At 32.6% G+C, this 25,052-nt stretch overlaps 1 pseudogene; it reads left to right on the top strand.

Annotated features, from left to right (window-relative positions):
- Nucleotides 1-20,909, top strand: part of LOC100787701 (putative receptor protein kinase ZmPK1) — a 37,005-nt pseudogene extending 16,096 nt beyond the window's left edge.
- The last annotated feature ends 4,143 nt before the right edge of the window (nucleotides 20,910-25,052 follow it).

The following is a 25,052-nucleotide window of genomic DNA, read 5'->3' as shown; positions in this document are numbered from 1 at the left end:
GTGTACTTTGCCAGCAACATGGTTAGATGTAATATTGATAATAAAGTGTAATAAGTTTTTTCTTAAATTTTTGTCTAATATATTCTCATCCTAGTATATTCTATTGATAATGCAGTGTAATAAGTTTTTTCTTAAGTTTTTTTCTAATATATTCTCATCCTAGTATATTCTATTGATAATGCAGTGTAATATTTTTCTATAGATAAATATTCTCATCTTAAGTTTTTTCTTAACCAGATATTATTGTTTAAATATTTTATTGATAATGCAGTGTAATATTCTTCTGTAGATAAATTGTTAAAAGCTTTAGTTTTATCATTTGTAATTAAATCTAATGACATAAATAAACTAATTATATTTAGTAAAATAATTAAATTTAAAATTAAATTTTTTTACTAAAATCAATATATTATTATACAAAATTCATATTTTAAAACAAATATTCAAAAAAAATATCTTAAATAAATTAAATAATATAAAAAATAATTAAATTTAATAATATCATTTTTTATAAAAAAAATTATAAAATAATCCTTCAAAAATTAATTTAATAAATATATAATTTTAATATATAATAAAAATAATTTTATATAATATAATATTTAATTTTAATTAAATTTTAATTTTTATATATATATATATATATATATATATATATATATAAAGCAAAGTTTAGGTATTTTTATGAGAGAGTGTGTAGATAGGTAAAAAAACCACATTTGGCCCCTTGATCGGTTTTCCCCATAACAAATATTCTATGAAATGAAACCTATAAATTAAATGTATTTCATATCCATTAGATTCAAAACTTTGTTTTTTTATGAAAAGATCCATTGGAATCATAACTAAAGAAACGTGTATATGATCACTGTAATTTCATAATTCATGCATTATTGAATATCCAATCTACGGAGATAATAAACATTAACTCTTATTTTGCAACACTACTGAGAGTGGCCCAGAGTAATCATTTCTTCTCACAACAACACACGGCATATCCCAAACAAGCACCTCTCTTGAAACCACGGATAATGCATTGATGGTCGCAATCTGGCACGCAGTCTCCTATGCAACCTCCTAACTCTGGTAGTTGCCCATATTGTTCTGGTTCCCCTTGTTCGAGACATATTGCTGGACCTACAATTTTTTTTATTTAAAAAAAGTTAAGAAATTTATGCACATAGCTCATATTGCTTATTATCAATTATATCTCCGTTACAGATTGACAAAGATAGAAACGAAACACATGAATAAGAAATATGGCTTAATATTATTTTTTAAAATTAAAACTACTTATTCTTTTTTAAATAATATATAAAATAGATTTTGACGGAAATCACCAATCGTACATATATGACAAAAAACTGGTTGGTACTAGATAGCATTTTTCCTCAATAGAACATATCTAAAAAAAATCTTCTATTTGGTTCTTTAGAGATTTTATTACCAATATAATGATCTTAGGTTTGTGAAAAAGGTGTTTTGATTTTCTTTTTTATTATCACTTTTAGTTTCAAAATAAGATTTTTTTTTTAATTTCCTATCACCATAAAAAAATATTATGAGTACTCGTAGAAAAATTCAAAAGTTACTTTTATTTTTTATTTTTAATTCCAACTTAAATATTTGAAAATAAAAAATGAAAAAAATAATTATTTTTTATTTTGGAAAGTTAAATAAAAATTAAAAACAAAACATAATTTCTGAAAGTAAGCAGGATCATAGTCATTCAAATATTAAATGTCATTATATTAGTCCTTCAAAGATTTTCCCCACGACATAAATCAATGCCTTAAAACATAAAACCTTTGACAAATTTATATTTTTATGTGATTGATACTTTAGAGCTTTAAAGCTTTTTGCAATACTAACACGATAACAAAATTCATATAAAAAAATATGCTGACACATTAGTTAACATTCTAATGGATTAATTTAGCAATATAAACATTTAAAAAATTAATGTAATTATATCCTAATTCTCAGGAAAATGTATGAAGACTTTATTTAACATATATCTTGCTTTAAAAATTAGCTTACAAAAGTTCCAATTAAAAACTATTAAGAATTTTTTGAAGGGGTTTTACCTAGCACCAAATGATATATTCTTGGATAAATATGAAACAACATTGAAAATATATATATTTTTTCATAACTGTTTTTTCTTCAGAAAAAAAAAAAAACTAATCTCTTTTTGTTACCTGAGGCACATAGGATTAAGGCGACGCATAGAATTCCAACGATCGAAGATTGATAGAGACTACTTTCCATTGTGCAAAGTTTTGTCCTTTAAACACTTATATTTTTCTTTTTTGAGGGATGTGTTTCTTTTTTTTTTTGACAGCTTGTGTTTTAGTTTGTAAAAAAATGATCCTTATATATATATGTTTATGTTGTAAAATAAAAGGTAATATGCATTAATTTTTTTAGTCTTTAATCCTCAGATTTATTTCCTTATAATGAATTCTTGACTTAACATTCATTAAATATTGAATATTGAATATTAAATAAGAAATATTCAATATTCAATTTTTTAATCTTTAATCCTAACATTACTTTCCTAATAATGAATTATTGACTTTAAATTCATTAAATATTTAATATTCAATATTCAAGTTTTTTTTCTTACCCGAGGCACATAAGATTAAGGCAATGCATAAATTTCTATCGACCAAAGATTGATGTTACGCGCCATTATGTGAAATTTTGTCCTTTAAACACTGATACTTTTCTTTTCTAAGTTGTATTTTTTTTAGGGATGTGTGTGTTGTAAAATAAAAAGTAATACATATTAATTTTTTATTTTTAATCTTTAATCCTCATATTACTTTCCTAAAACTGAACTATTGACTTAACATTCATTAAATATTGAATATTAAATACGGAATATTGAATATTCAATTTCAAGGATTAAGGCAATGCATAAATTTCTATCGACCGAAGATTGATAGATGTTACGCGCCATTATGTGAAATTTTGTCCTTTAAACACTGATACTTTTCTTTTCTAAGTAGTATTTTTTTTAGGGATGTGTGTGTTGTAAAATAAAAAGTAATACACATTAATTTTTTATTTTTAATCTTTAATCCTCATATTACTTTCCTAAAACTGAACTGTTGACTTAACATTCATTAAATATTGAATATTAAATACGGAGTATTGAATATTCAATTTCAAGGAAGCAAATTGCAAGGACTTTCTAGACTGTATTTGAATTTAAGTCTTTCTAACAGACAAGGAGATTATTTTGTTATTAGTTCTTTATTTAATCTTCACCTACCAAGATAAGTATTATTTGGTTTCGTGCAATTATTCTTTTTTCGTAGATAATCATTTCAAACTATCATTTTTCGCTTTTACTTCATATACTCTGTATTTAAATTAACTTTTAATATATTTTTATTATAAAAAATCAATAATATAATTATGTAAAATATAATGTGTATTCCAAATATTTTTTGATATTAACTATAGTTTTTAATTATAATATAATTTTTGAATTCAAAATATATATTTATCAGAAATTTTAATTATTGTATAAAATAAATACATATTATATGCAACTTATGAGAGCTAAAATTCTATTTATATTTATTTCATGACAATTATTTATAGTAATGAGTAGTGCATTTCATTAATCTATTATAATCAATAAATATTTTAAATATCAAATTTATTCATATTTAAAGTTTTTTTTCCAGGAAGTCAACATATTTGTGTTATTTGAAGTTTTTCTGAAGAAATTTTTTGAAAAATTGAGAGAAATTCCATTACTCGAGATTTTAAATACCTTTTTATCGTCATCTATTTGTTAAAATTTATATTCAACATTATGCATTTTAAAAATTATATTTATTTAACAAAGCACCTTTAATTGATTAAATAATAAATAAATTGCTAATACGTTGATAGAGGAAAAAGTAAAAAAAAAATGCCTAAGATCTTAAAACAATAAATATTTTAAATCTTTATATGTTTTTTTGGAAGGACAAACTATATTTTGATGAACTTTCTTTAAAGACCGAGAGAAATTTCAATATGATAGAAAGTTGATCACACCTTGTCTGTTGTACGCATCATATATGTACGTATAAAGCCCCGTCCTTCACACCTATTTAATCGAACTTTCAAACTCAACACTGCACACACTCTCTAAGTGGATCGGATTTCATAGGCATTATTTATGTTTTCCTTTGTTTCTATTATGTTTCAATATTTCCCGTTGACTTCAGATATCCTATTAGCTAAAACCAAAGCAAACCTTTTCCAATGTTGCATCCTCCTTCCACAATTGCCTATGCTAATTCAAATATATTTGGACGTTCAGTACAAGTTAACACTAGCTTAATTTTTATCATGTTTTCTTTTAATGTTGCAGTGCCGCCGTCTCGGACATTTTTTAGACTCGCAAAAATTAAAAAAGAGATCCTTAAATAATGGAAACATATTTTATAAATAATTTATTAAAAAAATTTGTAAATTTATAAATTTAACCATAAAAAAATAATACACAAAACCCTTACATATTAAAAAGTTTACCAAAATTAAGTTAATATTTTTTTTTTCAAATTTTAAAAAGCCTTGGAATCTCTAATGGAGGTTCTGATCCGTCGATCACCTTATACATGTGTTCGAGATGACATTACAATGTTGGTGTCAGTCAATACCAACAAAGCTAGCATTCCTATGAGAGTGGGAGAAAGAGCAAATAGTATGGGAGGCGCAGAAGGAAAAAATCCAGAGAGACAATCAAAAGCGATATGCCATTTTCAAGGCAACAAGAGTTGGAGGAGGAAGTTAGAAGGAGAATGAGACTAGAAAGAGAGCTGGGAAATCTGAGGCAAAGAGAAGAGTGGATTTTGGCTCCACAAATGCCAGGGGAGATCTTTGTTCCAAAAGGATTTTCAGTGTCTTTTAGCCCAAGAATGAATCTAGGTCATCTATTATGAATGTCAGCAGTTACATCAACAAATGGGTTCTTTCGTGGAACACCGTCATTCTCTCCTGAAGCAGATGGCAAAAGATGATTCTGCCTACCTTGCTGTGACAAAAGATTTAGACCAGGTATCTGACCTCGAATTCCGTATCCATAAGGTGCAGATTCATTCCCATCGAGGAAAGATCTAGACCAGGTATCTGACCTCGAATTCCGTATCCATAAGGTGCAGATTCATTTCCATTGAGAAAAGATCGTCCATTAGATAATAAAGTCCTAGAATCTGGAACACCATCAAGAGAACTATAGTGGATAGAGGGTGCAACTCTCTCATATGTCTCATTTCTAACAGAGGGCTTCTCTGGAATAAATTGATATTCATGCAGAGTCCTTGAAACATCCTAGATAATGAACTTTTCAGCCAAGCCATAAAGATGAATATAAAATATGTTTTTCACCTAGATAAGATATATAATTACAAAAACAAAGGAGATAAACAAAGATATAGATAAAATACAATATTTAACTAGTAGCATGCTTGGTACAATATTTAATCAGTAACAAAAAAAAGTGATTATTTCTATAAAGTAAGCTGAACCAAACATGCACTAGTACTAACCACAGTTGTAACCTAATGACTTTTAAAGTAGTACTACATTATTCAAAAAGATTTCTTTAAAACTGTAAAACTGCAGAAAGAGAAAGAATAAAAGAAATATAACCTTGTCCAGTTGTTCATAAATTTTTGCCTCAAAAGGCCTTCCACATTGCCTGTGCACCATCCCTGGAATAATAGAAAACATTGTTGAGGGTTCAATAGTAGTACTTACAGCACAAAGTCATGCCAACTGAAACAAGTTTACCAAACATCTGTCATGCACAACATTGACAAGAATATGTTTTACGTATCCTTTCCAAAATTACTTTTTAAGGGCGCAAATGTTGTGCCTTTTTAAAGGAAAAACATTTTCTATTAAAAAATATGATATAACTATTATTAGACAAGCTTTCCAAAAGGTGAAACAAGTGTTCTAGTGCTTCTCTTAAAAGCTAAAAATAGTAGCCTCGGTGGGAAAAAATTTAGAAAATAGTTGTAATATAGGAAAACTTTTTCAAAGCTTATTTAAAAATGCACCTTAAGTGCATGTTTGGAAAAGATTAATTTTCTGGAAATATTCGCTTATTCTTTGAAAGTTCTCTTCAAAAGCTAACAAAAAAAAAAGTGATTATCTCTAGAAAATAAGTTGAATCAAACATGCACTAAATATTTTAAGAGCTCAAAAGTGATTATTGGCTGCAAAAAAAGACTTCAATTAACCAAATTTATTCAAAACAAGCACTAACCAAATTTCTCTCATGTACAACATTGACAAAAATGTGTTCTACTTCTATGTGCCCGTTCCAATTTCCAAATTCAGTTTCTAAAACTTTGAAGAGCTTGAGTGAATACTGACCTTAAAAATCATATTTTCAGAGCCAAAAAGCAGTGAGTTATGGCACTCTATTACTTACAACAAAAAAAATGCCAAATACCTGTTATCAAAAGGGAGATAATAATTTGAAAGCATATAAATAGATATCATTCTCTTCAAATTAACCAATAAATGTGCCAAGACTAAAATGGACTATTACCCAATCAAATCCAGATGAAGACTGACTCATTTAAATGAATTATTAAAGTTTACTTGCATGACAAGTGCATTTTAATAAGCAACTAAACTTTTTTTTTTCCTATATAAGTTGTGTTTAGGTTATTTTCACAATTAGCTGGTAGGTTTGCTTGTTCTTATAAGCTATGAAAAATATCCATTTAAATGCACAAAAGAACTTGTATAATTGCCATACTTGTGACATTAATCCATTGGGATCATACACTTACAAGCAACAACAAAAAAAAGTTAATCCATTCAGCTCATACATACCCTATACTAGTCTGACATTGCAAATATCTTGTATGACCTTGAAGTCACAATCAGGTAAGATCCTTAGGCTTCATTTGAATATCTAAGTGTATGGAGCAATGCACAATAAAATAAAGTGGGGTGGAATGGAATGGAACAAAATAGAATAAAAATACCACTCCATTGTTTCATAGTTCGGATACTTGAATACTTTATGATGGAATGGTATAAAATTTCCATTCCTTTGTTTGGGAAGTGGATAAAATGGCATGAGCTAAATTATTAAGAGAGCAAATATAGATCCATCATCACAAACAACTGTTAGAAACATGTTAGTATGTCAAGGCTCATTGTAATATCTAGGTTCAGTGCATCAAGTAAATATGGTAATCAGGAAAACTGAATCTTCGTATTTAATATATTCATTAGATAAATATTGAGTCCATGGTGTAGTTGAGTTGATACACATGATTTTCAGCATAAGCTTCTCTTTTCTATCTCTACGAGAAATCATAAGTTCAAGGAATAATTTTAGGACAAACAAGACCTTGAATAGGGACCTTAAAGAAAGAGATAACCTGGCACAAACAGGTGGAGAAAAGTATACTTACACGATAATGAAAAGCTTGTATAAGTTCATCCAAGGTAAATGGCCATATTCCAAGAACATCAGCAAGGGTAATCAAGAACCTCCAAACCTAAATACAAAGCATTTATATTCATCACACAGTTGAGAGAAAATTCAGTAAACCACATATAGTTACTAAATGCAATAAAAAGAATTAATTTTATATTTTGAAAATATTGGTATAGTTTAATAGCTTTAATTAATGGTCTTTTAGAAAAAATAACTCTAATTAACGTGACAATAAATATCTTCACAAGAAAAACTAAGCACAATTACAGGCTCAATCCGGGTATTTGATTGACCAGTGGAGCAGAGAGAACACAAATGACAAAGTGATTTTCCCAAGTGGTGAGTGAGCAGGTCACATGGTTCAATAACATTACATTCCACGAGAAAGTAAGACCATGCAGAAAATAAAATGAGTCATTTATCACAAGATACAATAATGCACAATCAGAAACATATTTGAACCAACTATAACTAGGTTGCAGATTTTATATTGGTGAAGGGAGATAGTTTTTCACAACTTTGGTTAGCCTCACGGACAGTAATAACATCAGAGTCTCAACAAATTTCATCTACCAATCAGAAAATCCAAAAAAAAAAAGATACAAAAAATGAGAAAAACAATCTTACCATTAGAAGATTTCCTATGTTCTCATCAGAAGCTGGCCAAGATTTTAACCGAGGGAGAACAAAATTCTAAAACACGGAGCAAGCTTCTTGTTCAATATGGATCAAACAGCAATGTGATAAAAGTTGTGTGCATACACTACTAGACAAAGCGCTTTCTACATCGGTTATTTTTTACATTCTACATCGGTTACACAACGTCATTGTAGCGTGTGTCGTAAAAAGTTGGTTGAACGACCATGACGGTTGAGGGAGACCGCCTTAGAAAGTACTACATTCTAAGACAGTCGGTGCTCCGACCGTCTTAGAATGTACTACCTTCTAAGACGGGTGTCTTAGGATGACCGCATTAGAATATAGTGCATTCTAAGATGGATTTAGGTTTTAGCCACAAAAAATAGCAAGAAAAAACTCAAAGGAACCTAAACACAACACAATTCATGGTTCAAGAAAAAGAATAAGAAATTTGAACCATAGAAAATCAAATCTAGCTTCTATAACAAGTTTAATCGGTGGGAAACTCTAAAGAATCATGTTAACAACATTTAGCACAAGACATGTGAGGAGATACATGGAGAAAAACGAAGAAACAACAATGGAAGAGAAGGTAAAGATGAAAACTAATGGAGGTTTAAGGAGCACCTACTTGAAGCTCTTGTGCTCTGATTACCACTTGATGGAAACTTGCTTGAGAAGCTTCTATGGAGGCTGGATCTTTGAGCTTCATTAAGGTCCTTCAATGGTGATTTTCAACCATGGATATGTAGCGGAAGATAAAGAAGAAGAGGTGAGAAGAGACACCATCCACTAGAGAATAAGCCATGGAAGGAGGAGCTTCACCACCAAGAGAGTGTCTTGGATAAGAAGCTTAGAGAGAAAGCTTCAATGGAGGAAAAAAATGAGAGAGGGGGGGGGGGGCAAGAAATTGAAGGAGAATAAAGAGGGAAAGAAGTGGAACTTTGAAGTGTGTCTCACAAGACTCTCATTCATCAAAGTTACAACAAGTGTTACACATTCTTCTATTTATAGCCTAGGTAGCTTCATTGAGAAACTTCCTTGAGAAGCTTCCTTGAGAAGCTAGAGCTTAGCTACACACACCTCTCTAATAACTAAGTTCACCTCCTTGAGAAACTTCCTTGAGAAGCTTCTTGAAAAGCTTCCTTGAAAAGATTCCTAGAGAAGCTAGAGCTTAGCTACACACACCCCTCTAATAGCTAAGCTCACCTCCTTGAGATGAGAAGCTAGAACTTAGCTACACACACCCCCTATAATATCTAAGCTCACTCCCAAACCAAAATACATGAAAATACAAAAGAGTTTATATTACAAAGACTACTCAAAATGTCCTGAAATACAAGGCTAAAACCTTATACTACAAGAATGGCCAAAATACTAGGCCCAAAAGAAGGAAAAACCTATTGTAATATTTACAAAGAAGAGTGGACCCAACCTTGGTCCATGGGCTCAGAAATCTACCATGAGGTTCATGAGAACCCTAGGGCCTTCTTTAGTAGCTCTAGTTCAATCTTCTTAGAGTCTTCTATCTAATACCCTTGAAGGGTAGGATTGCATCAGTGAGGATGATAAACCTTTAGTCTTCAAGAAAACAAAAGTTGCACCCCCTTCGAATGAGACCTTTGTGCCTCAAGTGAAGAAGGTGAAACCATCTCAATAGGCTCATCCTCCTCCTACTCAACCTCATTCAAGCAAATGATAAAAAAAAAAGGAGCTTAGCGAACCAAGCATCTAAAGGGTGAACAATCCTCAATTCAAGATAATGTTGCTAACGACCCCCCTCTAACTGATATTCAACTGGTTCGTCAACAGGCTTCAATTGTTCAACAGGTTAAGCGAAGCCTTCGAAGAATTGAGACTATACACCTCAGGAAGAAATGAACTGAGTGCACTACTAATATGACAATGATGTTTAGAATGAAGCACCTCCATCTCCCATCCACCTTGATCACTTTCAACATCAAGGCCCTCCTGTCGTAGATCCTAACCTTAAAGCTGAAGACATTGCAAGGTTGTGTTTTCCCGTTGTCTATGCTTACAACATTCAAAGAACAATGGGAGCAGAATTCCAACCTCCAATTGATTGGACACGGTTTTGACTTGACATTGAAGAATGGAAGCATAATTTAATGTTGCATCCATAGCTTCTAAGCAAGATCCACCAACAAGGATCAAAGTTCTTCCTCCACTAAAGTGGAAGTGACTTCACCCTAAGGTATCCAAGCCTTCATCTCTCGTGGCCCAACGCAAGAATATCTACATAATTCCTTTTGGAGCTTGCAGAGAAAAGGTTACATATGACAAGGACACCATTGGGTGGTTTCACAAGATTGACGCACAGATTGATCCATCTTCTAATGATTTTCTGCTTTCTTTCTACATCCAAAATATGTCCAACTTTTCACTCCCATGTCTAAGTTTGTTCCCTTAGACTATGGCCATCAAGCTCTCCCCCTAACTAAGGATGATGTATATAATGTTGGGATGATGAAGATGCGATGTGGGTTGACATATCAATGGCCAAGCTATCCTCCAGGTCTATATATCTATTGCAAAACTACTATCAAATTCATGCCTAACAGAATAGCTCCAAGATTGCCACCCTTGGACCTAATGAAGCAGAAAAACAAAGTTCCTCCCCACAGTAAGCACTAGGGGTGGAAATAGGCCAGGCCGGCCTACAGGGGCCTACGACCTGGCCTACATAAAGTCTGGCCTGAACTGGCCTATTTAATTAAAAGGTTAGGCTCAAGCTTTTTTAAAAGTCTATTAAATTAAATAGACCAGGCTTAGGCTTATATATATATATATATATATATATATATATATATATATATATATATATATATATATATATATATATATATATATATATATATTTTTTTTTTTGGGTACCAATATATAATATTATTTTTTGGATACAATTAATTTTTTTTTAAACTATCAGACTTTGATTACACATTACTGCTCCATAACTTTTATTCCTATAATCAAGGACTTTAATTACAATTTAGGTGTGAGTCAAGTGACCTTTTATATTCCTCATTATTTTGATTGACTTTCCTTTTTTTTTAACTTTCCTATTACGTTCCTACTCCATAAAATATTAAATATTTATTGCGAAGAAGACTTTTAAAAAGGCTATCAGGTCAGGCCAAGCTTTTAAAAAGATCAGGCCGAGCCAAAATAAAAGTCTTTGATAGGCTATAGGCCAGGCTCAGGCCTCAAAGATTCATCGTAGGTAGGGGTGGAAATGAGTCAAGCCAAGCCAAGCTTTACTAGGCTTGAGCTCGGCTTGAATTGAATAGATAAGGCTTGAGCTTGGCTCATTACCTGTCATAAGCTTTTTTTTAAAGGCTCGGCTCGGCTTACATAAAAGTTTGGCTTGGCCCACGAGCCTATTTAAAAACTTGCTTAAAGACGTCTTTGATTAATTAATTATTTTAAAACCTAGTGAAATACTAACTAAAAAAGAAACTTATAAAATTTGGTATAAGTAATGTACAAATCCAAAATTAATTGAGAAACAAAATCATATTGAATTCAAGTCATTAAAGCACAAAGTATATCAAAAGAAAATAAAAAGAGCATAATATTAAAAAATGTATGGATTAGGTCCTCAGCCCCAAAGCTTACAAATTTATTTTAAGTTCAACCCCATAAACGAAATAAAATAAAATCTGGACAAAATAAGATAAGATTTGATGAAATAAAATCTGGACGAAATAAAATCTAGATGGAATAAAATCTGGATAAAATAAAATTTGGATAAGATAAGATTTGATAAAATAAAGTTATTATTATTATTATTATTGTTAGTTAAACAGACCGGCTTGTCAAGCTTAACAAGCTTTTTTTATAGTTTGGGCTTGGTCTTTTTATCTAAAAAGGCTTTTTAAAAAGCTTGAGCTTAGCCTTTATAGTAAACAAGCCGAGTCGAGTCGAGCCTTACATAGGCCGAGCCAAAGGCCCTTGACAAGCTGCTCGACTCATTTTCACCCCTAATCGTAGGCTAGGCTCAGGCCTTTCAAAGTCTGGCCTAACCTGGCCTATTCCCACCCCTAGTAAGCACATGCCTTATCAAGGCCCAAAAGATAATGCTGCCTTGGGTCTAATTTTGTATGATTGGAGTAGGTACTATACCAAGGATGTGACTACAAAATCTCATGCATTAAAGCTTGGCATTGAGTTTGATCAGAATGATGCCATGTTCTTTTACTATAAAGACATGTATGAGAACTCACGCCTTGCTTCCACCTCCAACTATGATCAAGAAGACAACTCCAACCCTAAGCGGATGGCATAAATCTTGCGTCTATCCTAGATATATCGCTTGAACGACTGGCAGATGTGTTTCCTAAGATAAGAAGGAGATGATGAGTTCTATCAACGCCTTATTCATGATACTCATCCTCCTCACTCTCGGTTTGTTTGTGGCTTGCATAAGTACTCTAAAGATGCAATGAGAAGTCCATTGTCACTGTCTGGGCAAGGTTTCCTGGACTCAAGGAGTGTCCATATTCTCCTTATCAAAATCCATGGGTTCCATGTCAAGGCATGGCAACTGAGCTTTAATGAAAATAAGAGAAGCTAAACTGCTAGTTGATGGAGATGCAAAAAGAGGCCGAAGAAAAACAACAACAGAAAATGCTTGAATCTGAAGAGCTATTCGACAATATTCATGCACACCTTGGACCTCATGTCAATGCTATTGAACCTTTGCTAATTGAAGTTATTCACAACCTCTACTAGTTGTTGAAGATACCATAACCACTGTCAGCACTTTCAATACTCCTCATGTGATAACTCCTTTGACCACCTTTGCTCCAATTGGTGTGTCTAAAAAGAGGATTCAAGAACTATTGTGCCTTTAATAGGCTAACTTGGAAGAACCCATGGAAAGAAGGTTCCTTGCTGAACATATGGAGACCAATTTACTGATCAAGAACACCCTGGTGTCCTTACTCAAATCCTTTAATGATTATGTTCTCTTTAACATGAATCTACTGATGCAACAAAGGTTGCCTCCATTCGTCAAACACTAGTCTACACCTATACCTCAACCACCTCCACCACCAGCAACCACATTATGCAACCTCACCTTAAGGTTCCTGCATTAATGGTTCCTACATCAGAGGTTGTAATCCTTACTGATCCTGTTCCTACTCCTCTGCCTTCACCACCAAAGTCACCACGTTCTACCCCTCAACCTTCGTCCACTGAAGGTTGAAAATGATGTTCATGTCTTTTTCTCTTTCTTTTAGAACCAACGTCTTTTGATAATGACTAAGGGAGAGAAAGTAGAATAGGAATTTTGATGTGTAAACACTTGTATTCTTCTCTGCCAATTTTAATAAAACAAGTGTTCTGGTGGTAACATATGTGTGTTTCCATGTTTTTAAATTTTTTTTGCTACATATATGCTTTGATATCTATAACATGCATGCTTTGATTGATACATGCATAAGGTAATGAACTTAAGGAGAGTTTCATTTATCTCCACATAATTTGCCTATGCATATTGATAACATCTTTTCTCTGATTATGTCTTTGAAAGCTCTCTTTATACTTTGATGCTTAACAAGTTTGTTGTATATCAAAGTTACATTCTTTAGATACACACACAAAGGCTAAGTGGAATACAATAGTACACTCAAAACACTTTTGGTACCTTAATCTTTTCATCTTATCCTTCTTGGTATATATCAAAATTTATATTGTTTGTTGTCATAAAAAAGGAAGAGATTGTTAAGTCTGGCTACGTCCAAGTCACATTAGACTGTACCAAACAGTAAAGTCCCTAAGGTTTTGATGCTAGCAAAGTATGAATTTTATGTGTTAACCTTTCATGCTTAAGCTACAGGTTTATCTATCTCTATAAGATACAAGCAAAAACCATGGGTAGAAAAGCTCTGGACGATAGCTGAAGCATCATTCATTGGATGATATTGCCCCAGCGTGCAGTCTCAAGAAGACAAGTACTTTGACACTTGGCTCACAGTCCAAAGGCAATGAAACAATTACTCAATCCTCAAGAATTGAGAAGTTATCGCCATAAAGTAACATCCATGGTTTAGTAAGTCATAGGTGCCATAGCGCACAAGAGAGAAGTTTTTTAAATTGTCTTGTCTTAACATTCTTTATTATGTTTATCCTGCGTTGTTAGCGTTGTATTTGAATTGTACCTTGAAAGCCAACTCCGAGCCCAAGACGACACTGTGAAGATGTACTTCTCTGAAGATATGCTACAGAAAATGTTTGTGGCCTCCACACTCTTTCTCTCTTTGCAGAGTACTTGTTGTAGCCAGAAGTGACAGAGAATACTTGGTTGTCATCAAAATTTTGATTAGTGAAACCCTTGAAGTTTTGAAGGAGAAGTCAACGTAACCCAAGAATTGGAATGAACCAGTATAAAACCTCTTTATTTTCTTTACTGCTTCTATATAACTAGTTCATTTCTATAGTTTACTTCTACAAAATACATTGATTTCAAACCAACACATTGTCCATTGATATATGTTTGAAAAAAGCTTCCAAAGTTTTTGAAAGACAATTTTTATCCATTACATTATTCAACCCCCCTTCTAGTGTGTTTCGGATACTTTATAATAGACATGAAACTTGTGTATAGCCCACGCGACAATTTTTATTGCACTTTTTTGTCAAAATTAAATTAAATTTAGATTTCAATATTCTATTTTGAACTCTTAAGGGTCATCAATTTGTCCTAGATATCAAAAGACCCATAAATAATCTTTTACTTGAAATCAATTAAAATTAAAAAAGAAGGAAAAGTGTATGGAGAAAATTATCTCTCTATATATAAATAGATAAATGGTAAAAACCCGAGTGTCCGTTCCATCCCTGAAAATGCTATGAAATGTTGGAAAATGATTAAAGTAGTTGAATAGGAGGATAGCTATGTTTAATGAGTTTGACAGTATGGGATATTAGGGGATACCAAATCTTAAAATGAAGGAAAAATTATGTTTGTTATAAATAAAAGATATGTCAAAAAGTAGAATAATTATAAAATTCATTTTCATATTCAGCATAAACATATAATAATTTTACATCGCACTCCGCATCGCAGCAACCACAATGGCCGCAACCGGTAATCGTAACTGCGATTTAAAACCATGTCTAACAAGGTCCTAATATAGCACCCGGCACCTTATCACTTATTTTTAAAAATTCAGCCATTTCTGACAATAACAATGCCCAACAGATTATCAGAATAGTCCAAGGAGTTTCTGTTAGCTGCAAGACAGAAGGAATTGAGATGCAAAATAGGCATTTGATTTCCATTCGTTGGAAGTGTTCTCCATGGGAAAGTTTAAATTGAATTGTGATGGGGCAGTTGCTGTTGGTGATGTGACTGGATGTGGAGGAATTATCAGGGACCATGAAGGTCATATGGTTGTAGCTTTTGCAAACAACTTAGGTAGGTAAGTGGTGTTAATAGCAGAGCTCTGGGCCATTCTCATTGGGGTGCAGATTGCATGGGGAAAAGGTTTTAAAAAGAAGCTGGTTGAGTCTGATTTTTTTTTTATAAGGACAAGTCAAAGATAAGTATAAGTGAATTTACAATAATTCACGCATCCTACTAAGGAAAACTTTCAGAGTGGTTGAGTTGGTTTCTAGTCTTGCTATTTCTCTTAGTCAAGGGGATGTTCCTCGACGAATATTTGTTTCCCTTTAGTTCAAGCTATTCAGGATTTTGTTATTAAGGGGATGTTTATTCTTGGATGCACATATATCTTGAAGCCAATCAAGTGGCAGATGTTCTGTCCAAGTAAGGGTCTTCATTAGATAGTGAGGTCAGAGTTTTTGATGCTGTTCCTGGTTTCATTTCTTCGCCGCTGTTAGTAGACGTATCTTCGGTCTCTTTCTATAGAGGTTTTTAATTGACTTAGTAGTGAGTGTTTTTGCCACTGTTTCTTGACCAAAAAAATACTCCCCCGGAAGTCAAACTACTTTATCAGTGCACACCACGTCCAGCTAAAGTTTTCTTAATCAAAGACTTCAACAATATTTATCAAAAAAGAAAACAAGGCTAAACAATAGGCATGGAAATGGGGTGTGGCGGGTACGGGTATGAGTATTGTCTCCCCGATCCCTTATCCCGACCTCCCAACATATCCTCATACTCGTATCTGATATCTGACGGATTTAAGTTTATTGTCTCATTTTCGTACCCGTCGGCTATCGGGTATCTCCGATCCTGTTACATACACGATTCAAATTAGAAAAATATTTTTTTTAAAAAAAAAAATATTAAAATTTTGATTTTAGAAAAAATAAATTGATTGTTAAACATTTATTTTTAACTACTTATATATCAATAAATTTATTATAACGAATGTGTCTACAAAAATAGTTAAGAAAATAATATTAAATTATATAAAAGTTCTAAAATAAAATTAACTAGTAATAAAAATTTTATGCCTTTTAATTAAATTATACAAAAATTCTAAAGATTTTAAGTGGCGGGGCGGGTTCGGGTTTGGGATCGGGACGGGTCTAGTAATCCCATATCCGTACTCGTATCCAACTTTTGGTTATCTGAAAAAACCTGAACCCGAACCCGAACCCATACCCGATCAAATCGGGTATTATCTATCAAAATCGAGACAAATTCAGACGGATATTAACGAGTACGAGTTTTCTTGCCATGTCTACTAAACAACAAAAGTTCAAAGCATTTAGTGTGGTTCCGGGAAGATCTCACCAATAACCTCACCGTGTACATCAGGCTAATTGATAAATCATAATATTGATTTTGGAAGATGTAATGAGATTCCCTTTATTTTTCTTTCTATATCGGTATTAAAAATAAGGAACTTAATACTCGATTTTTCTTTTACAATATTTGTACTACTCATAAAAAAATATTTCTTCCTTCCCGTAATAATCATTCTAAGAAAAAAATTGTCTCAAAATAATTGTTATTTTAATTTTTAAATATAACATTAATTAATTTTTCTACTTATATCCCTTATAATATTAATGACATGGGTTACAAAAATAAAAAATAAATTAATGATAATAAAGTTAATTTTATAAAATTATTATTCTCTTTTTATTTATTTATTGATTTTTTTTGTTTGTGAAAATAACTTAAAATAATAATTATAATGAGACAAAAAGATTATAATATTTGTACTTTTCTTTTACATTAATTTTCTCAATTTTTTATCATCACATATTATTTATGATCTCTTTTAGTATATAGATTGACCAAACGAGTGAATCACAATTTTTTAAAGTTTCCTTATATTTTTGGCTTTTATAATTTATTAAACGAGGGATTTTAAAGCACGTAATTTCATTTGCTTAAGTCAAATTAATTTATCATTAAATTCTTAGTTGACAAAAATTTTACATAAATATAAATTCTTATTGGAGATGATATGATACTTATATGTCTAAACTAGGATTAGAAAATTAAAAAATATTAACATACTTTTAGTCCCTTTTAAATCCTTAATAAGACAAAATAAACCGTTAAAATTGTTGGAACTGACATGACATCATAGATAATTTGTTGATATGTTAAGTTAATAGACACATAAGCAGCTAATGCGTGGACATCTAGAAACGACATGTATATAAAATATAAGTTTTTAAATATTAAAGATAAATACATTTTTATTTTATTATGAATATAAATCAAAATTTGAATATTTATTAAGTAACCAAAAAATATTTTAAAGGATAAAAAGTTTAAAGACTGAAATCAGTCTAGGATCTAAAAGTAATTCAAAAAAGTTTAGTGACCATAAACATATTATTTGGGTAATTAAAATCTAAGAAAATAAAAACTTTATCACTTTTATTAGAACCTTTGTAACCAATCACTATCAGCCGATAGGACTCTTTAGCCATATTGATAATTTAATGTACTCACATGGCTCACATTAATATGTAATTAAGACACGGGCGTTACCTCAGACATTCACACAAAAAGCCTCATAAGACCATAGCCTTGGACCTCAATTTTGCCATCGTGGCTTTCTCAATTTCACTCTTTTTGCTAGTCTTGCTTCTTTCTTTCAAATGTTCATCTTCCCTATTGTCACTGAACAAGGGGTCTTTCCTCTCAGTGGAGAAACACGCAGAAGACGTTATTGTTTCCCAAAATCAAATGTTCTGTGCTGGCTTCTCTCAAGTTCGTGAAAATGCCTTCTCCTTTGATATATGGTTCAACGAGTCCCACACTCATAACAACAGCAACACCGTGGTTTGGATTGCGAATCGCGAACAACCCGTTAACGGAAAGTTATCAAAGATTTCCCTCTTAAACAGTGGTAAAGTTGTCTTGGTTAATGCAGGTCAAATCATCACTTGGTCATCAAACACAGCACCACATGCCCCAGTTGAGTTGCATCTCCAAGATGATGGGAATCTTGTGTTACGTGAGCTCCAAGGAAAGATTTGTGGCAAATTTCGATTCCACAACCGATACTCTTCTTCCCGGTCAACCTCTTACTAGATACACACAACTTGTGTCTTCATGAAGCCAGACTAACCTTTCTTCTGGTTTCTATAAGCTGCTCTTTGACGATGACAACGTTCTTCGTCCTGTTTATGATGGTTCTGATGTTTCAAGCACATATTGGCCACATCCTTGGCTAAGAAGTTGGGAAGCTGGAAGGTTTAATTACAACAGCAGCAGAGTTGCAGTGTTAGATTCTCTTGGAAATTTCAATTCTTCGGATAGTTATGCCTTTTCCACGGATGATCATGGCAGGGTGATGCCAAGAAGATTAACACTTGATTCTGATGGTAACGTTCGTGTGTACAGTAGAAATGAGGCTCTAAAGAAATGGTACGTTTCATGGCATTTCATATTTGATACTTGCACCATTCTCGGGATCTGTGGCGCTAACAGCTCTAGTAATTATGATCCTCAAAAGCAAAGAAGATGCTCCTGTCTACCAGGTTACAGAGTAAAGAATCACAGTGATTGGTCTTATGGGTGAGAACCCATGTTAGATCTTACTTGCAATGGAAATGGGTCTACCTTTTTCGAGATGCAGGGTGTTGAGTTTTACGGCTATGACCGCAATTATGTTGCAAACAGGACTTACATGAATTGTGTGAATTCATCTTTAAAAGATTGTAACTGCAAAGGGTTTCAGTACAGAGATGATGGGGACGAAGGCTATAGCTGCTATACAAAGATACTGCTGCTGAATGGGAGGCGTTCTCAAAGATTTAAAGGAACAATTTACTTGAGACTGCCTAAGAACAAAAACTTCTCCAGGGAAGAATCTGTGAGTGCAGATGATCATGTTTGTTCTGTGAAGCTTCCCAGAGACAATGTTAGAAAGCCAGCAAATCGTTTTGAGATTTTTTTCCTTGACTTGCTACCGTTGTTGGAGCTTTGGAACTGATTTGCTTTTTCATGATTTGGAGTTTCTTGATTTGGAACCGCCAAAAGTCCGGTGCAGATCAGCAAGGCCTCCATCTTGCAGAAGTAGGAATCAGAAAATTTAGTCATTTTGAATTGAAGGAGGCGATAAAGGGGTTCAGCCAAGAGATTGGAGGGGGTGCAGGAGGGGTTGTGTACAAAGACATTTTATCTGATCAAAGACATGCTGCAATTGAAAGACTCTATGATACCAAACAAGGAGAAGGAGAATTCCTTGCTGAAGTGAGCATCATTGGAAGGCTCAACCTCATGAACTTGATTGAAATGTGGGGATATTGTGCTGAGGGAAAGCATAGATTGTTGGTGTATGAGTATATGGAAAATGGTTTTTAGGCAGAGAATCTGTCATCCAACAAAATTGATTGGAGTAAGAGATATAACATTTCTCTTGGAACGGCAAGGGTTTTAGCATATCTGCATGAAGAATGCTTGGAGTGAACTTTGCACTGTGATATAAAGCCTCAAAACATACTCCTTGATGCTAATATCAGCCCAAGGTAGCAGATTTTGGCTTGTCCAAGCTACTTAACAAAAATAACCTCAATAACAATTCAAGCTTTTCAATGATCAGAGGAACCAGAGGGTATATGGCACCTGAGTGGATTTACACTTTACCAATCACCTCAAAGGTTGATGTTTCCAGCTTTGGAATTGTTCTCTTGGAGATGATAACTGGAAAAAGTCCAACAATGGACATTGAAACGGTTGATGGAACAGAGCCACACGATGGTAGGCTGGTAACATGGGTGAGAGAGAAAAAGAGGAGAACATCTTGGATAGAGCAAATATTAGATCCTTCAATTGAACCAAGTTGTGATGTGAATAAGATGGAAATTTTGGCTACAGTTGCTTTCGACTGTGTTGAGGAAGACAAAGATGTTAGGCCTACCATGAAGCAAGTGATTGAGATGCTTCAAAGCTATGAAAGTGATGCATAACGATGAATGCTTATGTTAACAAATTCTATGTGCAAGTCTTAGACGATGGGTTTAGGAACCCATTGATTATCTTTGGAAATTGGTGGATTGGTTTCTTTGTTTTAATTAGCATTTCAAGCTATATCTATGTTTAAAATTTCATATATTGATGCTTCTGTTTGTAGTTAATCTCAGTACTTGTTTCTGATTGTACTTCTTGTTTTTTTTTTCTTTTTTTTTCCCTCTACAGGCATGTGGGTCTTTTACCCCAATAATAAAAAAAATTATCCAAATAATACAACTCTCAAACTATTTATCCAAATAATACATATTCCTGTTCACGGTATGAAATTGATTTCCCCCAAATTGGTTCTCAGTTCTTTGAGAACTGATTTCTTAACGCGAATTTTTTAAATTGATAATTTTTTTGTTTTTGTTTTTGTTTTGTAATTATTTTTTGTCTTTTATTAGTTATTCCTTTGTATTTTTTTATCTCTTTCTAAAACAGAAGAATTAATTTGTTGTTAATAAAAAAATTTTAACCCACAAATTTACTTGAACTAAAAATGGATTTAAGTTAACATGAAATATAATAGAATTACAAAAAATACGACAATTTTGTTTTTAATGTTGTTGGCTTGAACTTCCAACATGATGATGGTATTTGTTTTTTGAATGATATGGGTTGCGACACAAAACATTTTTTTGGCTGACTTGGGTCTCTCATATTCATTTCGGTGTGTAAAGGAAAGGATACTGGACGACTTTTAGAATTTCTTAACATTTTCTGGTCGAGTCAAATAGGTAGTTCGTGACATTGTGGTCAATACGCTTCATTGCGCAATTTGACAAACAATCCTTTGTATACATTGGAGACACTTTTCAACGTGTACACATGATCTATGTAATCCTTATACTCGTGGTGAACATGTTTACAAGTAGCAACAACATACGAACAAGACATGTGTACCTTTTGGAATTTACCGTAATTGCACCACCTTTGATCTAGCCTAACTGTGAAATTTCCAACTGATCAGACCTCTCTTAGGTTAATTGTCTCTTGCACTAAAAATCATGTATCGCATCAATCAAATTCAAGAACATGGTGAGTGTTGGTCTTTCTTTGTGCTTCTTCCATAGCCTTGTTCAATATTTTTGTATAAACATGGCCAAATCTAGTCATTGCTATGATTTCACTCCCTCTTTGGTTGAATAAGTTATTACACCTTTGATAGGTCGATTTGACGACCAACACACTTAGTGGAAAATTTCTTGTTTTCTTGAGTATTGATTTAATTGACATAGCAAGATTGATGTTCATGTGTCCCCATCGTCGGCCTACATCCCATGTGAGAGTCCACTCTTGTGGAATTTGGTTAAGCCAATTAATGGCTCGTTCACTATCTACTTTCTCCCTCAATTTTTCTTAGTAGTAGTTGAAAGTAGACTCCACCCTTGCATATGTTGAGTAGTTAAAAACATACAATTTCAATATTATGAATAATACAAAATTAAGTGATATTTACTATGAAGAGAAAAAAGTTTGGCACTCACCCATATTAATAATCAGGTTTGTTATGTCATTATTTTTTACTTCCTCATGTAATTTTGTGTAATGTGTCGAATGCATAATACATGCCCAGAATTTTCTAGTGTTCACCCACTATCTCGTCTTGAGTAGACACTTTTGATTGACTTGTGTTTGTCTAAAATCAAGCAAAGACCATTTTATGGTGTGACATGCCTTTTCAAACTATTGAGGAAGAAGAACCAAGTTTTCATTGTTTCATCCTCGACAATGATGAATCCTATTAGAAGGATTTTTTTTTGTTCCCATCCTGTGTAACTGCCACAAGGAAAGTCCCTTTGTACTTTTGGGACAACTAAGTTCCATCGACCTGAACAACGGGCTTGCAATATTGAAACCTTTTGAAAGAAAATGGAATTTTACGACACCCTCTACCATATGACCTTGATTGGTGGGCATTGGTAGTGTTTCATTCTCTACAACCATACCAAGAAGATATGTCTATATAGCTTGCAACAATCTTGGTAAATCGTGGTACAATTTTTTTCAGTTGTCATAGATGTTTTCAATGGTTTTTTGCTTTGCCAACCATGTTTTCCTATACATCATAGTGTATCCTTCAGTGCTTTTGACATGTGCTATCAAGGTTGGCACTGAAGTTGATCTATAGTTGTTGATCAACATGCGGATACTTTTACTGATGAGCATATAAGATAATTTTACATGACCTTGTGATATGGCAGGATTTGAGCATGTATGGGGTTCATGGAGCTTTCTAATTTCCCATTTCTTACTTGCTAGGATGTATGCTGTTTTGTACGTCCAAGCACATCCATCGTCATCACATTTGACAATTAGCTTTGTTGAATTTGACAATTTGGTATTGTAATTAACTCATTTGTTCACATGATATTGTTGCAAAACATGTTGAACTTCTTCTTTGATTTCAAAGCACATCCCTTCAAAGAGGGTTCCCATCGAATGTTGAACATCTTCACGATCCAACGTATGACCGTATTCAAAATCTTGGAAATTAGATTTAAAGTCAACATTATGCATGTGTGCTGCAATGTAGTATGTTGGTGCAGTTGTTGATGAAGGTATAAGATCAGCCTCTTCATCACGTTCTTCATGGGGTTGGTTGCATAAAATTTTATCTTCATCATCACTAAAGGGACCAAGTTCTTTGTTAGGTAAGCCAAACTCTACAAATTCAGGCTCATTTGGTTGAGTTGGTGGGATAAGCTTTGCTTTAGGAGTTCTTTAGTATGCATGGGGTTAATCCTCAGTAAGACAAATTATTGTTAGGCTAACAAATTTATGGAAAATGGTGTGGAAAGAAGTTGTGTAAAAGAAGATGTGGTTGATTGTCATTCATGTTCTTGTCATTGGGTTAAATCTAATGTCGGCTAGTAGAAATCAACATGAGTATATGATGGGGTTGCATCGAATACATGTGAATAACTGGATTGGGGATATGAATAATAATGGGGTTCATGAGGTATTGGCTGAGGAATTGGGATGGAAAGCATTTTTAGCACAATGTTTGCATACAATTCAATGGTTGAAAGAATCTAATGTTGGCGAATAACAACAACCATACCTTTAACGTCATCATCGTCAACAACTTTTACTGACGTAAACTTGAGCATTCCGCATCCAACTAGTTGGGGGTATTCTAATGAGATATCACTGATTCGGTCATGTGGTTGAAGTATGACCTTTTGGTGAATTCTCCTTTTCAAAGGCTTCAAGTGTGATGTCTCGCTTTGACGTAAAGAACACTGGGTTGGGGAATTCAAATGTATCCCCTTCATTTGATTTGATTATTTGACCATTGTAGTGCACTAATCAATGGATGGGTGAGGAAGACATGTTGTGTATTGTGTTTGCAAAGTTGGAAGTAATTAATTGAGAAAGAAAGTGTTGTGCGAATGTGTAAATGAAGGTGAATACACCTTGTATATATAGCAAAAATCTTAGACGTCATGTGAACCGTTCATTTTTCATATACAATATGAATCATTCGTTTTAGATTGTTAATTAAAGCATTGGATTCCCTGACACCTTGACGCAAAGCAAAGGATTCCCAAATGCACTAACGTAAAACATCGAATTTCCTAACGCAAAGCAAAGGATTCCCTAAAGCCTTGACGTAAAGCATTGGATTTCCTAATGACCTGACGCAAAACAAAGGATTCCCTGATGCACTAACATAAAGCATTAGATTCGCTAACACCCTGACATAAAGCATCGGATTAACGTAAAGCAAAGGATTTTCTAATGCCTTGACGTAAAACATTGGATTCTTTAATACCCTGACCCAAATCAAGGGATTCCCTGATGCACTGACAAAAGCATCGGATTTCCTATCATCTTGATGTAAAGCAAAAGATTCCCTAATGCAAAACATTTTTTAAATATCACAACTATTTTTATTATAAAAATAAGAAATTAGCAACAACGAAAATCACAAACTTAATACAACTATTTGCAAACACATAGTAATACAACAATGAACAACACACATGAAGACTACAAATCTTGAAAACCAAAATAAAACCTTTTAAACTTACAATATTAAATTAAAACCAAAATTTCATATCAGAAATCAAAATTACATTTCATCCTTTTTCTTATAAGCTTAAGAGTCAATATTAAACCATACTAATATTGTATAAAAATATATTCTCATTATTACTATTTAATTTTATTATTAGACTATGTTCAATAAAAACAAGTTAAAAATAACTCAAAGTTAAAAAGTTAGTTAAAAACTAAAAAGTTAACTAATAACTAAAAGCTTTTAAGCTAGTTTATTAAATCTTAATTGATTAAAAATATAGATTGAAGTAGCTAACAAATATAAAATAATAGAAATGAACATTAATATGATATTTTAATATAAATTTCAATTTTTATTTTATGATTAAAAATATTTTTTGAGGTGTTATAATTTTAGTTTTCATTTTAAACTCTTGTAATTTTTATTTATGGATAAAATATTTTCAATTACATTTTTATTTTTAATTATCATATTAATTTTCATAATATGTA

Source organism: Glycine max, chromosome 18, assembly GCF_000004515.6.
Source record: "Glycine max cultivar Williams 82 chromosome 18, Glycine_max_v4.0, whole genome shotgun sequence".
NCBI classification, from domain to species: domain Eukaryota; kingdom Viridiplantae; phylum Streptophyta; class Magnoliopsida; order Fabales; family Fabaceae; genus Glycine; species Glycine max.
Note: the sequence above shows the minus strand (reverse complement) of the source record. Positions and strands in the feature narration are given on the sequence as shown.